This window comes from Natrix helvetica, assembly GCF_964273705.1.
Source record: "Natrix helvetica genome assembly, chromosome: 4".
In the NCBI taxonomy this organism is placed as follows: domain Eukaryota; kingdom Metazoa; phylum Chordata; class Lepidosauria; order Squamata; family Natricidae; genus Natrix; species Natrix helvetica.
Window position 1 is genome coordinate 81273347 of NC_138550.1, and position 15999 is coordinate 81289345.

Below are 15999 nucleotides of genomic sequence, written 5' to 3' on the forward strand. Positions count from 1 at the left end.
GACTTTCTGGGGCTTTGACACCCAACAGATCGGGAAGGAAGAAGTGGGTTTGTGCCAGCAGCAGGTTTTTAGGGGAACTGAGCGTGAGAACCCAAAGTCCGCCCCCCCCCCATTAAAGAGGAACAAGGGAAGGAAACGAAGGAGCTGGAAATGAGATGGAAGGAAGGAGAGTAGAGGGAGGTGGAAGAAGGAAGAATTGCATGAGGCCCCAAATAATTTTTAGGATGGGAGGGAGGGGGGAGGGAGAAAGGAAATATTCTAATACATTATTACTAGTATGTTTATTAAGAAGATACATTCAAATATTAAGAACTGAACACCTTTCTTTTCTTTCTTTCCTTCCAACCTTCTTCCTTCCTTCCTTCTTTCCTTCCTTATTTCTTCCTTCCTTCCTTCCTTTATTTCTCTACTATATTGTTTTGCTCATTTCCACATTCTTAAAAAAAAACCCTAAATTATCTAAATTGGATCATTTATAGTCAAGTTAACGAATCTGAGCTAAAGCTTTTGACACAGAGTACAATCAGTTTTGAACAAGACTTCTAGAGGTCCTTTAGATGTGATTACTAAAATGTGTGAGAGAGAGACAGGAAAGATAGAAAGAAAGAGAGAAAGAAAGAAAGAAAGAAAGAAAGAAAGAAAGAAAGAAAGAAAGAAAGAAAGAAAGAAAGAAAGAGAAAGGAAGAAAAGAAGAAAGAGGAAAGATGGGAGAGAGAAAGAGAAAGGAGAGGAAGGACAGACTGTTAATCCTGGCACTAGACATGGCTTTAGAAAATGCTTTGAAACAGCACCGCAGTCTAGTGCTGGAAGGAATTTCGGAGGTCATCTAGTCCAACCCCCTGCCCCAGCAGGAAACCTTATATCATTTGGATTATTTTGGTCCCTCTAACAGAAAGGAAAATTGCCAGAAAGGAGAAGAAGTTTACTAGGACAAGGCTGCTGTGCAGAGGAAGGCAGAGATAGTCCTTGACTTATGACCACAATTGAGCCCAAAATTTTGATTGCTAAGCCAGAGCGTTGTTAAGTGAATTTCACCACATTTTCCAAGTTGGCCATGCCCACCCAGTCACACGACTGCCAAGACACTCCCACTTGGTCACATGACTGCTGAGCCACTCCCACAAAACAGGCCACACCTACAGAATAGGTTATACATTTTTTTGAAAGCCACCACTGGTATAAGTAGTGCTCTAACAATCACAATTGGGGCTGCAATCTCAGTTGTTGAGTGAAGCAGTCATTAAGTAAGATGTCTCATGATGGTTTCACTCAAAAACTCTAATTCCAGCACTCCTGCTTGCAGTCATTAAGCAAATGGAAGCCTCGGCAGTACCAATGTGGCAAACGGCATCATGCCCTGTGAAGCACCAAATGCCTGGGAAACTCCAAGGACATGGTGTAAAGCAACCATCCCCCACCTAAATAGCCAAATGCTTGGGGAGGGTTACTCAAGGGTTGGGGCAGCTGACACCAGCATGCACCATTTGCAGCAACTCTGGAATGAGAAGGCAGGAAGCAAACAGATCACAGAAATGTGGTTGCTATTAATGCCACTCCAGCAAGCTTTTCCTGATGGACAATGACAGAAACTGAACTGCTCCCATCACGGGCTTTCTTCATTAGCATAAGGGAAGTGCTTATCCCTGCCTTTGCCTGTTTCCCCACCACTAGGATTGGATTATACCCCATCTTCTCCACTTGGGGGCTTGGGTCCTACCTGACTACATTTGTCAGGGACTTTGGATGGTGGATGGCTCTCTGTCCCCAGGTGACTTCACTGTCCAATGAGCTGCCTGTTACAAAAATAGAAAAAAACAATGAGTACTCATAGGGGTGAAGCAGTGTATGGCAAAACTAGGTGCTAGAGGGAGATAGTGAGAATGGAGGAAAAGTTAAAGAAAAAACAGAATAACAGAGTTGGAAGGGATGTTGGAAGTCTTCTAATCCAACCCCCTGCTCAAGCAGGAGACCCAATACCAGACAATTGGTTATCCAATCTCTTCCTAAAAATCTCCACTGTTGGACTGCTGCAATGGCCATAACTTTGGACACAATTCATAAGTCTCTTCATTCAGCACCATTGTAATGCTGAACAAATAGTCATTGTGAGGATTACCTGTAGCACAAGATAAGGAACAATAGTGTACATTTTGTTAAGGGCAGATATCACCCCTTCTTCCTTTTTCGGTGTGTCTGCTTATACAAAATAAAAATAAGCATGGGCAGGGAGGGAGAAAATCTTTCCCTGACTTAGAAAATGAGATGCCTATTTAGTCTATACTAAAAAAAATTGCTGCAATTAAGTCCTCTGGCCCACAATTTCCAAATCTTTTTACTAGATTGAGACAAATGCCTTATGTAAGGTTCTGCTGTTTCAGACTCTTCACCTGCCCACCCCTATTATCCAATTGATGTGTAAGGTCTCAGCACTTAGGGAACTGTCATATAATTCTATTTTCACTGCATCTTTTGAAATTGAGAAAGATGGTTATGGTGTCTAGAAAAGGACTCAGAGAAAATGTACTCTTTTGGAAGAGGGAGATTGTTTTCAGTATAGTTCCTCCTATCATCAATGTATGAAGAGCAGGGAACTCTGAAATATTGATGCCCTTGAAAGAAGAGGACATACTAGGGTTTGAGTTCTCAAATAATAATCTAGTTTGATTATTAGAGACTAAAAGGAACTACCTAGATTAGTGAGCCACTCAGAAATAAAGATCTCTTTAGGGTTAGAATGTTTTTTTTTTTTTGGTCCCCAAATCTTTATTGTCCTTTAACCATTAGCAGGTTCATATACAGATGTGGAAGAATACATTAATATGGAAGAAAGGTAGTTTGGGATTGGGAATATCTTCCAAAAGCGGGGAGGGGAGGGTCAGTGACATGAAAATGGCAGTTGGAATCAGACAATTGAATCTCATGATACCTCTGACTAGGATTACCAATAAATTCATTATGGGTTGCCCACCTCCACCCGCAATAAAAACTGTAAATTCAGACTGCATGTTACACTTCGATGAGTATTTTCACTTTACATAAAGAAAAGCTTAATTAATATTGTGCATCTTTTCTATATACCTAGCAATACATTTTATTCCATTAAGAATAAATATTGAACCCAGGCATTTTCCAAATACTATATTAAGAATTATAAATGGAATAAAAAAAAATATAAATTACAAAAAAATACAAACAGAAAAAATATCCAAAAATGTATGAACAAGGGGGAGATGAACAGAAAAAAGGGCAACCTCTCCTTTCATCTCAGCAAGTAAAAAAACAATTTTGATAGTTTGTCACTATCTTAAATAAAATATAATCTTTCTTCACTCCATAGTTCACCTCTTAAATAAAAAGCACAAATCCATAGACTTCATCATATTTTCCTTGTCAGCAGATATCCAGTAAGAAAAAAGAGATGTAACCATTTTCCTTTTAGACCTGATCAAATAAACTGACTTTATAAATCTTTCCTGAATGTTTATGGGTCTTGCTTTTTAATCCTCTAGTTTTCTCTTCATCTGTTTTTGAGGTCACTTTAACAAATTTCTTTTGTATATCCAGTAAATAATATTTGTAGTAACTTTTTTTTGCCATGGCAGTTTGTCCCCTCCAGAGAAATCATTGATGCCTTAGCAAAAGTCTTTTGTATATCCAGGGAAAAAAATATATCTAAATCGATTTCATGGTTCAATAGTTGTACTTCTCCTTTAGGAAATAAATCACCCATCAATTCCATTTATATGTCCATATCTTTTTCCAAATCATTGCTTACCATGGTTAAATCCCCCTTCAAAGTAATTTCAGATTTCTATTGAGCTTGTTCTTGAACTGTAACTTCGGTACACTATTCTCTATCCATTTTATTGAGATTTTTTAAAAAAAAGATGGCAAAAAATGTACAATAAATTTTGTTATAGAGATCAGTTCCATTCTCTTTTATTATCCTCTAGTTTCCTCTGGTGTTCAGCCTTCAAGGTCCCCTTACCATAAAATCTCCCAAAACAAACACCATTTTCTTATGAATAAATTATTTCTAATTAAATTAAAACTTTAATCCCATCTCAGTCTGGACCCTTAATCCATTGTTAACTTTCTGAAATCCATAGTTTCAGTACCCTTTTGCTGCACCCGTGCTGACCATAATTGGGATCAGAATTTCCATTGCTAAGGAAGACAGTTGTTAAATGAATTATGCCCAATTTGATAACCATTTTTTTGTTGCCATGGATGTTAAGCAAATCACTGTAGTCATTAAATGAATCTAATTTCTCCCACTGACTTTGCTGGTCAGAAGCCAACTGGGGAAGTCACAAAAACTCATCACATGAGGCTGGGATGCTGCAACCATCACACATTCAGCCCAGTTGTCAAGTACCTGAATTTTGATCACGTGACCATAGGGATGCTGTGGCAATTGTAAATGTGAAGACTGGTTGTAAGTCACTTTTTTCAGTGCCATTGTAACTTTGAACAGTCAATAATCAAATGGTTGGAAATCGAAGACTGCCTCTTTAACTCAGAAATGCATATATTTGAAAGATGTATTTAAAAAACCACATTTGCATCATCTTTCTCTAAAGGGGAGGGGATTCACCAAATGAATACAGGAAAATGTTGATTTGGAGAGTCTTAATCTCTCAAATATGACAACTCTAATAAATCCAAAAGGTTGTTAAGAAATTAGGCTCAGTCAATCGTATTGTCCAGAGAAGACTGTATGGCAAGGTGAATTTGGTGGAATCCCAACCCTCAGCTATTCAACACATACACCGCCTACATCGGGGGGGTGTCAAACTCACAATGATACATTGTCATCACATGACGTATCACAACTATTCCCCTTTTGCTAAAACGGAGGTGGGCGTGGCCAGAACGTGATGCATCCGGCCCACGGTCTGCGAGTTTGACACTCCTGGCCTACAAAATGCAGTTTGTGTGGTCTACTCATGAGCAGCAGCTGTCTGGAAACATGTGGATTATCTGAACAATCCCTTCTTCCTCTGGAGAGATTTCACTGGCCTGCATCTATGATGAGCAATTTCCTCACAAACGTGATACTGCACATCAACAGACTGTCAGCTCAAAATGGCACTCACTATTAGTAACTGATTCTGTTTTGTAGGGAGAACGAGGCAGGCAGGAACTGAGGCAAGGCAGGTTGAGGCTAACAACAACCTTTATTAATAGTTTAACAAGGCAAAATGCAAGGCAAACCACGAACAGAAACATTTGACAGCTGACAGTTCTTTTATAGTGGAGCTGTCAGACGTTGAACCAATAGAACGGCTGGATTCTCCCACCGGCTGGTTGCTCGTGTCTTAGCCAATCAGGAGCCGGGCATGACTTTCAATGGGTGTCGTAGCCCCAAGGACTTAACAGATCCCAGACATTTTAATCTGTTTTTGTACTGGTTATCTGTCATGTACTGAAGAGATGGTAGATGTACAAGTGGGCAGCAAACAGGTAGCAATAATTGACAGAAAGAAAATGTTATGAAGTTTTAAAACCCATCCAGCTGCCATTGCTGAAATCACATTAGAAGTCTCTTTGGCTTCTGGCAAACATTTCAGGAAGTAATCTCTAGGCAAATAATAACTTCGGATTATGATGGAAAAGTGAGATGGGAAAAATTGGGCAATTAATCTTGATATATCCTTTGCCTTCAATTAAAACAATAAAACTGGAATCTAAATATATTCAGATACTGTCTCCAATGTTCCCTCTAATTTTTTTTCAGTGTGTGCAGAAAAGTATAGTGTTAGAGCGGCACATTTTCATGCACCTGATTTTTTTTAGCCATAATTGCCATCAGAGCAGATGTTGGGGAGGGGGGCAAGGAGGAAAAGGGTCTCCCTCTCCCTCAGACCCATAGGAAGGAAGGAAGGAAGGAAGGAAGGAAGGAAGGAAGGAAGGAAGGAAGGAAGGGAAGGGAAGGGAAGGGAAGGGAAGGGAAGGGAAGGGAAGGGAAGGGAAGGGAGGTGGAGGGAAAGGAAAGGAAATGAGAAAGAAGAAAAGGAAAGGAAAAAGGAAAGGAAATGGAAAAGAAGGAAAGGAAAAGGGAAAGAAGGAAAGGAAATGGGAAAGAAAAAAGGAAAGGAAAAGAGAAAGGAAAGGAAAAAGGAAAGGAAATGGAAAAGAAGGAAAGGAAATGAGAAAGAAGTAAAGGAAAGGATGAAGAAGGGAGGGAAAGGGAAGGAAAAAGAAAAAAGAAGGGAAAAGGAAATAAGGAAAGGAAAAGAGAAAGGAAAGGAAATGGCAAAGAAGGAAAAGGAAAAGAGAAAGGAAAGGAAAAAGGAAAGGAAATGGGAAAGAAGAAAGGAAGGGAAAAGAGAAAGGAAAAAGGAAAGGAAATGGAAAAGAAGGAAAGGAAAAAGGAAAGGAAAGGAAAAGAGAAAGGAAAGGAAAGGAGAAAGGAAAGGAAATGGAAAAAAGGAAAGGAAAAGAGAAAGGAAAGGAAATGGAAAAGAAGTAAAGGAAAAGGAAAGAAAAAGAGAAAGGAAATGGAAAATATGGAAAGGAAAAAGGAAAGGAAAGGAGAAATGAAAGGAAAAGAGAAAGGAAAGGAAAAGGAAAAGGAAAGGAAGATAGAAGAAGGACAGAAAGGGAAAGGAAAGAGTGGAAAGGATTGGTACTGCTCAAAAATCAAGTTTCAAGATCCCATGGACCCCTTTGGCTCAGACAGTCTAATTCCATGCTGGTTCCCTCTCTCCACAAAGCGAAGGGATCACAGAAAGACTGCCCAGCCCAGAACGTTGCTTCAGATGACGCAATGCCTGAGAAACCCCGGATGTGCAGAGAAAAGCAGGCTACAACCAGTGAATCATGTTTTCCCAGGAACCAACAAAGCCCCATAGGACCAATGGGAATTCTCCCTTCTACAGCGTCATCTGTCTTCGGGCAGAGTCTTTCTTGATTTCACCAGTCACAGATGGAAGAGAGAGTTCGGTGCAGAGAGAGAGAGAAGGGAGGGAGTGGGGATATTTTCAGTCATATTTTAAGACATTAAAAAACACTGCGCTGCAGTTTGAAACTTCTGCGTGACATTTTCTTGTTATGTGCGCGGCTGCGCAGGTGCACAGCTTAGAGGGAACATTGACTGTCTCTATTTATTCGTACCCATTTACTGTGTTCATGTTTATGTTTATACTTATACCTGTTAACTTTTACATGTTTGTCAAACCATAACAACAACAACAACAACAACAACAACAACAACACAACAACAACGGGTACATTAAAGAAAGAAACAGAGTCACTAATCCTGGCTGCACAAGAACAAGCTATCGGAACAAATGCCATTAAGGCCAAAATTGAAAAATCCTCTAATGATGCCAAATGCAGACTCTGCAAAGAAGTTGATGAAACTGTTGACCACATATTCAGCTGCTGTAAAAAAATCACGCGGACTGATTATAAATTGCGGCACAATTCAGTGGCACAAATGATCCACTGGAATTTGTGCAAAAATTAGAATATTAAAACAACAACAAACTGGTGGGAACATAAGCCTGAAAAAGTCACCGAAAATCAGATGGTCAAGATCCTGTAGGATTTTCGTATACAAACAGACAAAATACTAGCGCATAACACACCAGATATCACACTGGTTGAGAAAAATAAGGTTACAATCATAGACATCACAATACCAGGTGATAGCAGGGTCGAGGAGAAGGAACATGAAAAAGTCGCGAAACACCAGGACTTAAAAATTGAAATTCAACGATTATGGCACAAACCAGCAGTGGTAATTCCAGTGGTAATTGGCACACTGGGTGCTATTCCAAAAACACTGGAATTACATTTAAAACAGTTAAAACTTGACAAAATCACCATCAGTCGAATGCAAAAAGCTGCACTGCTTGGATCTGCACGTATATTACAAAAATACGTTACGACGTCCTACGCCCCTGGGTGGGGCCCGACTAGTAATCAATGCCAAATCCGGTGAAACAACTGGCCGCTGTGATGCAATTGTACAACAACAACAACAACAACAACAACAACATTTTTAAATGCCCAACGTCATAATAAGATAGGAAAATTACAACCGTAAATTACGTTGCAAGAGACACATGCTCTATTTAATAAACATATGTTGCTGAGGTCCAGCAACTGAATTGAGCAAAGCTATATTAATTGATATTCATATTAATAATCAGCAATTGATGTAGCTTTATTTTCTTGATAATAAAGATAATTAATGTCACTATTCCTCTGATAAATATTTAGAGTCCCATAAAAATGAAATATTTCATTTTCTAGCATATATTACAATAATAGTAAATGTTAACTATAACACTAACTAGGAAGCTAGCAAAGGTAATACCATTGATAATCCACTCAGTCTGGATTTATCAAGAAAAAAAAGACAAGGATCATTTTAATTTGGCAATTAGTATTTTGTGCATCATGCCAGATATATTGGAATCAACTGCTGTAAACAATGGAATGTGAAAAGGGTTTTGATATGGTTTGGACAGTATTTTTAAATATGTTCTAAGTAGATATGGATTTTCATTAACCTCTATCTATTAGATTACAATTTAATATATCTTCACCCTTTAGCTACAATAATTACAAATGGATTTGTTTCTTGAAACATCAGGTTATCTCATGGAAATCAACAATGCTCCTTATCTCTATTAATCTCTAATTTGGTTCCTGAACCTTTCACTTCATTCATTAGATAATTTCAAGACATTAATGATATGATGACACTTGATGGCAAATATAAATTGTTTCTATGTGGATAATTATACAGTTTCATTACCAAAGCTTATTGAAGCTGTACATTAATAGTTATACAGTTCAATTATCAATGTGAAAAAGTGTATTTTGCAGCCTTTGAGATCTAAAATTTCTATAGCGTAGTGTAAGAAATTAGAATTTATCATTTATACACACTTCAGAAAATTTTGTTCTCAAATTAAGATGAATCAAATATACTAAATGAATCCATGCAATTTCAACAGATATCACCTGATAGGAAAATTTTCTGTTATATAATTGTGGAATATACGATTGGAATACCAATCTTGGAAAATCAGTAGGCCCCCATTTTAAGAAATGTGAAACATACTTATGACTTAAGACTGAGATAAATTCATATGCATGTCCTATTTTATGTCCATTGGATCTCTCCAATAACGTTTTGGAAGAATTGGATATCACATTTTCTTATGAAGCCTTGTAATAAGTTTGATTGGTTATATGTCATCAAGTCGTTTTCACCTCTTAGCAACCATATGCTGCAGACAGATTTTTCTCAGTGAGAAAACCACATGGATCAAATAGATTTGAGAGATGTCACTAGGTTTGATCTTCTTCACCATAGCTCTGTTTTGGTTACAAATCATAGGATATGTTAATAGAATTTTGGAAAGAAATATAATAAGGTGTAATGGAATGGTAAGCTATATTCCTCAAACATGGAATTTATCATTTCATGCAGAGCTTTGATTCTAACAAGCCTGGGGCTCAACAAAGAGGATAATCTTACATGAATGGGAAAATATTATCCTCCTGTTAGCAAGAAATGAATTCAAGCCATGAGTCTGTTGTTTATTTAAAAAAATGTTCTAAAAATGAAAATGTGTTTTCCTATGATGTAGATTTAATAATAAGCTCAAGGATTGAACTACATTAAATGGATATTATATGGATTTTTTTTATAATTCCCCCCTTTCTATAGTTTATTTTGATCACCACCAATATAGGTAGGTTATTTTCCCACTGTATAACTATTATCATACCTTTTTCTGTTGGTGTTGTAGTTTTTACATTGTACTATTAAATGTTTTTCAAATTGAAAAATAATAAAACCAGATTCTTATGCAGCATTAACAGCACTAGAAATCCATAAATCATTTGCTAGATCATTAACTTCTCACTCTAAATACAGAAATAATTCAAGATGCATTGGTATTAAAAACATAGTTCCAGCCTCGGGTGATGCAAATGTTAATTTACCTCAAGTCAATATATATATGAATGGCTCTGTGTGTGTATGTGTGTGTGTGCGTTCCAGCATACCTCTGGAATGCCTTGAGCAATTTCAACCAAACTTGGTATACAGATCACTTTTTCTCTGAAAACAAATATTGTGGGGATAAGACACCCCTAACATCCCTCGGTGTGTTCTGTTAAGATGCAGCCTTTTGTGCCTTTAAACGGCTTCTACTGTACAGTGCAATGGAGTTGCCATGGTAATGGCTTCACAGTAGTCCACAAGGGGGCTCCCTCTGGTAAGGGGGAAAATCCAACATTAGAAATTACGTTTGTTCTGGACATTTTCCTCCAATAAATAAATACCTGGGCAATGCCAGGTTATTGGCTAGTATATATTAATTAAAAACAGGGCAAATTAGAAAATCTCAAGTAAAATGAAATGAAACATTATACAAGTATACTGGGAGCACTGTGCTCACTCTTAGCTTGCTCTGCTTTTCCCAGCAACCGAAATATTGCCCTCTATTCTTCCGTATGATTATTCAAATCGTTTTCACTAAAAGAAATGTTACCAAAGAAAATCCTCAGCTTCATTCAGTTATGACCAAGATTACTCTAAACCATGGGTGTCAAACTCAACACATCACATTGCCATCACATGACATATTGCAATGAGTTTTCCCTTCACAGAGCGGGGTGGACCTGGTTGGCTCATGACTCATCCAGCCTGTGGGCCATCAGTTTGACACCGCTGCACTAAACACTGCCAAATTTCTATCATCTTAACAGCATTAGCTTGTACACAATTATTTGTATATTCAGGGCAATTATCTACAGGAGTGTCCCCCCCCCTTAAGATTCCTAAAATTTATTTTTAAAAATGTAGGAGTTAAAATGCAGAAACACATAATTGATGGAATTTTAACACATTCCTTCTGTCATGCATATTCTTTCTGTACAATGAAATATATTGCTTATGCATTTCATTGTGAAGCACTACCACTACTCACAGCAAATGATGAATATTCAAATTACATCATGTACATCATGATGGTAATCATTCAATATTCCTGTGAGGGGGATTAAAATCATTGCCATGGAGAAAGGGGGAATCAAATATCTTCACCCCTAAATTTTCTTTACTAAAATTTGTTGGCTAGTTGTTCCCCTCTTGGGAAAAACTATCAAATAACAATATATTTCTCATTTCTAAGTTCCAAAGGAGGATGAACTTAAAAAAAAGGATTGCTTTGTGGTTAAAAGACTTCAAATAAATTGCTATTTCTCCGCAATATAAAGATCCAAAGATCCAAATAGGATCGCCCTGCATCCTCTGAATATGTAATAAAAAACAGGCACAATATGTATGTAGCCACAGTATTCTTTGAACTAGAAGTGTAAATGTTCCAAAAATTGTAGATTAAAGCAGCTTCTTGCCAGATTCTGTGGCAACCACAGCTGGCAGAGGCATGTTAGGTTTCTATGCCATCTTGTATAGCTGCAGGCAATGGGCTGAACCCCAGTTCTCCAAGTAAGAAAGGGCTTAGATTTACCCCCATCATTAAGATAATGTGATATTAGTAATGTCTCCAAATAATTTGAGGAAAGGTAATAGGAGGCATGTTGGTAACAAGGCACCATAGAATGATTTCATTATACTGATTTCTCACACTGGGCACACTTCCTCTTTCCCTAGCAAGATGGTTGGCAGGAGAGATGTTAATTTTACCTGAGCAGTCCGACAGTTCCATACAGCAGCCAACAGCCTACAGCAATCCCCTGCAGCCAGAACTAGCTCTTTAACATCTTTTTAACATAACATTGACTCTGTTGCAGAAATTACAATTGGACTTCCTTCCATTTGGACTAAACCTTCTATGCACCACTTGAGAGCAGCCTGGTAGGAATATAATCCTCATAGATCAGAATATGTTTGCATTTGTGTGGAAATAAGAGGAAGCCATTTAAAGTGATGTAGTGAATGTATATGCCAAGATATTCATGCTGTAAGATTATAACTTGTTACAGTAAACTGTCATCTTGTTTTCCCCAGATAGTATTTAAATATATCTTCATTAATGATTCACTTTTATTAAATGGGTGAAACAATCATTCACATATTTTTCCTTATGAATAGATATTCTGTTAATTTAAATAATGATTAGATATTAGCATGATTGTATTGTTGTTTATGCTTTATGGAAAAATCAAAATTAAAAGTTAAACAAGAAAAAAACTAGGACACTTTGAGCACATGTGCAAATTAATGTAAATTTGATTTATGTAACCTTTTATGTGTATAAAGAGGAACTTAATTCCTTGGCATAATTATTCCAGAGTATTTAAAAGAAATCAAGCAATAAATGAATTCAATTATTAGAACATTACAGTAATAATAGAATCTATAGGAAGTATTTAATATTAATTCAGTTAATGGAATAATCTGAATAATCATCAGACTATTTTGGTGAAGAAATACATAATTATTGATTAGATACAATACATTATCAGATAATAAATTTGTGTTCCACTGCAACCTTTATGTCCCAAACACCTATGTTTAATACAATAAGTTAATGATTCCAATACCAAATTAAAAAGAAGAGATAAAGGATATACTTAATGAGTTCCAGAGACATTGTGATAAATGAATGCATGTAATAACCCTAAGAAGTGGAATAGATTAATCTAATGATGGATTTAAATTGGGGTGAGGTGCGGGAAAAGGGAGAGGGAAAGCTAGATTTGTTATGCAGATGAAATAGGTTGTGTAACAATTGTGTTAGAACCCTGTTGTGCTTTGTTGAGATGTTCTGAGTTTGCATTTTTAATGTTTGTGAGTTCAATAATATCTTTTTTTTTTACTTCCGGTTCCGGCGGCTACGGCGACGGGCAAGTCCTTTGCCCACTCCCGCTCTCCTGGTGGGCTTCCCCCGCTTCTGGGGGGCACAGGATGCCCCGGAGAGGCGTCCTGCCAAGGGAGCGGCTCGCAGAGGGCCCTGGCATCGGCGGCGGCTGGTGGGGGCTTCTCCGCTTTGCTCCAGGCACCGGGGAGCAGTCTCGGAGGGCGCGCCTGCGTCTCGCTCCATGCCGATCGGACAACGCAAAATTGAAGGAAGCAGCGGCGGTATGGTGAGGTGCTTCCTTTCTTCATTCCCCTTCTTTTGAACTGATGGACTTTTCAGCAACTTTAAAAGTTAAACTTTCGGATTTTCGCTGGAGGTGCGGCTAGAGGGAGGGGGATTTCCCCCTCCCCTTGGACAAGAGGCTTGAGGAAATTTTGCTTTCGCCCCCAGGGGAAGGAGGAGGGGGGAGAGCCAACTAATGATGCCTCAACCCTGTAAAAGTGACTTTCATCGGATTTAGCTCCAGAATTTATGGATGAACTGAGAATTTTCTGAACTTTTAAAACTTTGTTATGCCTCTGAGCCCAAAGCTGGCAGGGCAAGATGGCACACTTCTGTTGTCTTCATGAGCTGTGAAACCTGACTCCACCTTTAAAACTCAGGCTTCCGGTCTTTGTCTCCGTGTCACCCAGAATAATTTCTTGTGAATTGCTATTTCCTGAACCCTCTGGAGAGAAAATTCCGCTCTATTGCTAGACTGACTAAAGAAACTCCTACCTGCTTGGATCTTCTGCCTCCTGGACTCATCTGCCTGCTCTACTTCTCCAGCTGTCCAGTCTCTACACTGACTGATCTCTCTGTTTTATAAACTATGTCTCCAAAAAGACCACCACCTGGAAAACCTGGCTTTGCTACCTCTGCACCGACATCTGCAACATCCAGTCCTGCCACACAGTCAAAGATCACAGAACTGATGCAACCTAAGAGTACAGAGATGGATTTGCAACAAATGCTCCAGCAACTCATACAGGGCCAGGAAGAAATTAAGAAACAATTAAAGGAAATGAAGGAAGAAATTAAAGAGAATCAAGTCCAAATTTATAAGAACTCACAGAGACTGGACCTTGTGGAGGGTGGGGTGGTGGAGGCGAGGGGAGGGGGTAGAGGCTCTGCAGAAGGGTAACAAAGAACTTGATATCCAACAAATGAAAACAGAGTTTGAGAGAATGTCCTTTTATCTTAGATTTCAAAATGTTATAGAAGCAGATGGGAAAAATATAAGGGACATTATGACTAATATTTTAGCTGAATACATACACAAAGATAAACAACAGATGGAATGGGAGATAGACCTGGTCTATAGAGTGAATTCAGCATATGCCAGAACACACAATGTACCCAGGGAGGTCCATATTAAATTCCTTAGAAAAAACACAAGAGACGTAATTCTGGGTGTACAAAGGGGGCAAGCATTGACATATCACGACAGGGAGATAACCATCTTGAAGCAGATCCCAAAAAAAATTAGGGAGAAAAGGAAAAATTATTCGCAATTGGCGAATAAATTATACCAGAAAGGGGTGTGGTTTAGATGGTTGATGCCTGAAGGGATGCTGATATTCTGGGAGGAGACAAGAATCAGAATCAATACACCCATAGAGGCTCAGGCCTTTATGGAAAAAAATAAAGCGAACCTAGAAAAAACAGAAGACTCTTCAACGGTCACACAAGACACGGGAGGGGCCGGAGCTCTGCCAGCGGGGGGAGAAGGGGCAACACCAAGAAAGCTCAGATCACAAAAATGAATAAGAAATTCACATTGTTATAAACAGACCGAAAGTAATAATGAAATTATATCTAGACTATACATTATAATATATAAGCTGATTGAAAATATTTTTTTAGAATTAATATGCTGATTTTATATGATCATGTATTAATGTTTTATACTTAAATGTATTTTATGAGTTTGGAGGGAGGGGGCGTCTGCCACACTTGCAACTGCCAAAATTTGTACACCATTCCACCTACCCTTTTCCTTATAAATGTTTTAAAAAAACCAATAATTTTTTTTGAAAAAAATAATAATATCTTTTTTGATGATGCTATTAAAGCTGTACTTTTCCAAAACAGTTATTTGGGGTCCACCATGGAGTTATTTTGAGATCTACTATGGAGGATCAGGAAGATTGAAATGCTCTTATTTTGTCCTTGATTTGAGTCCTGATGTCAAGCTTGTGTATATTTATTTGTGTATGTATGTGTGCATGTATGTTAACTTTTTAGGCTTCTTAAATTATTAACTTTTCACTTTTTAACTTGTAAATTTTAACATTGTTTTTAACTGTACTTAGTCACATTTTTATATTATTTTATGATGTTATTGTAAATAATCCAAAATTGCTTAGGTGAGATTGGCAGTGTAGAAATTTGGTAAGATAAGTAAATACATATACATACACATACTGTATATGCATACAGTATGTGCAATTTGTGGTACATAGACTCCAGAGAGGCATTGCTGGCAGATGATGGCTTATATCACATTGGCAGAAAAGCATGGGTAAGTACTTTTAATCTTGTATGTGTTTTGGGGGAGTTGGTGATGGTGCTGTTGGCATAGATATGGGTGGTGGGGCAAAGAAAACATTTAGGGGTGGGTTTTTTTTTTTTTTTTGCAGAACCTGGAGTTCATGTCAGCATCATTTTATTTTTTATTTTTGTATCGCTTGTGCAAATCTACATCGGGTTGGTAGTTGTCTGTATGCAAGTATGGCCCTGCCACTCAGTGCTGGCCCTACCTTATTAATAAGCTTGAGCTATAAGCTACAAGCGACAACATGTTGTTCTGTTTCTGTGGTCTGCCTTTTAATCGTTTTTCCCAGGGAATTGATTCAGCTCCATTGATTTGTCTACTGATCTGCTTGAGTGAGAATTCAGTCTTCTGAATATCTGGTTTAATTCGATCAGGTTTAGCATTTCTTCTACTGGGCCAGAAGAAATGTTATTGTCATATAGGTGCTAGCTTTAGATGAAGAATTGGAAGTATTGGGGAAAAAAACGATTGGCAATGAAAAAAGAGCAGTCAGCAATGACTGTTGAAGATAGATTAATAGTTTTAGTAAGAACAATGAGAGTTGGTAGAACTGAGTTGGATTGGGCAGAGTTTCTGCTGTGGAAGATAATTATTGGTGACTAGAGC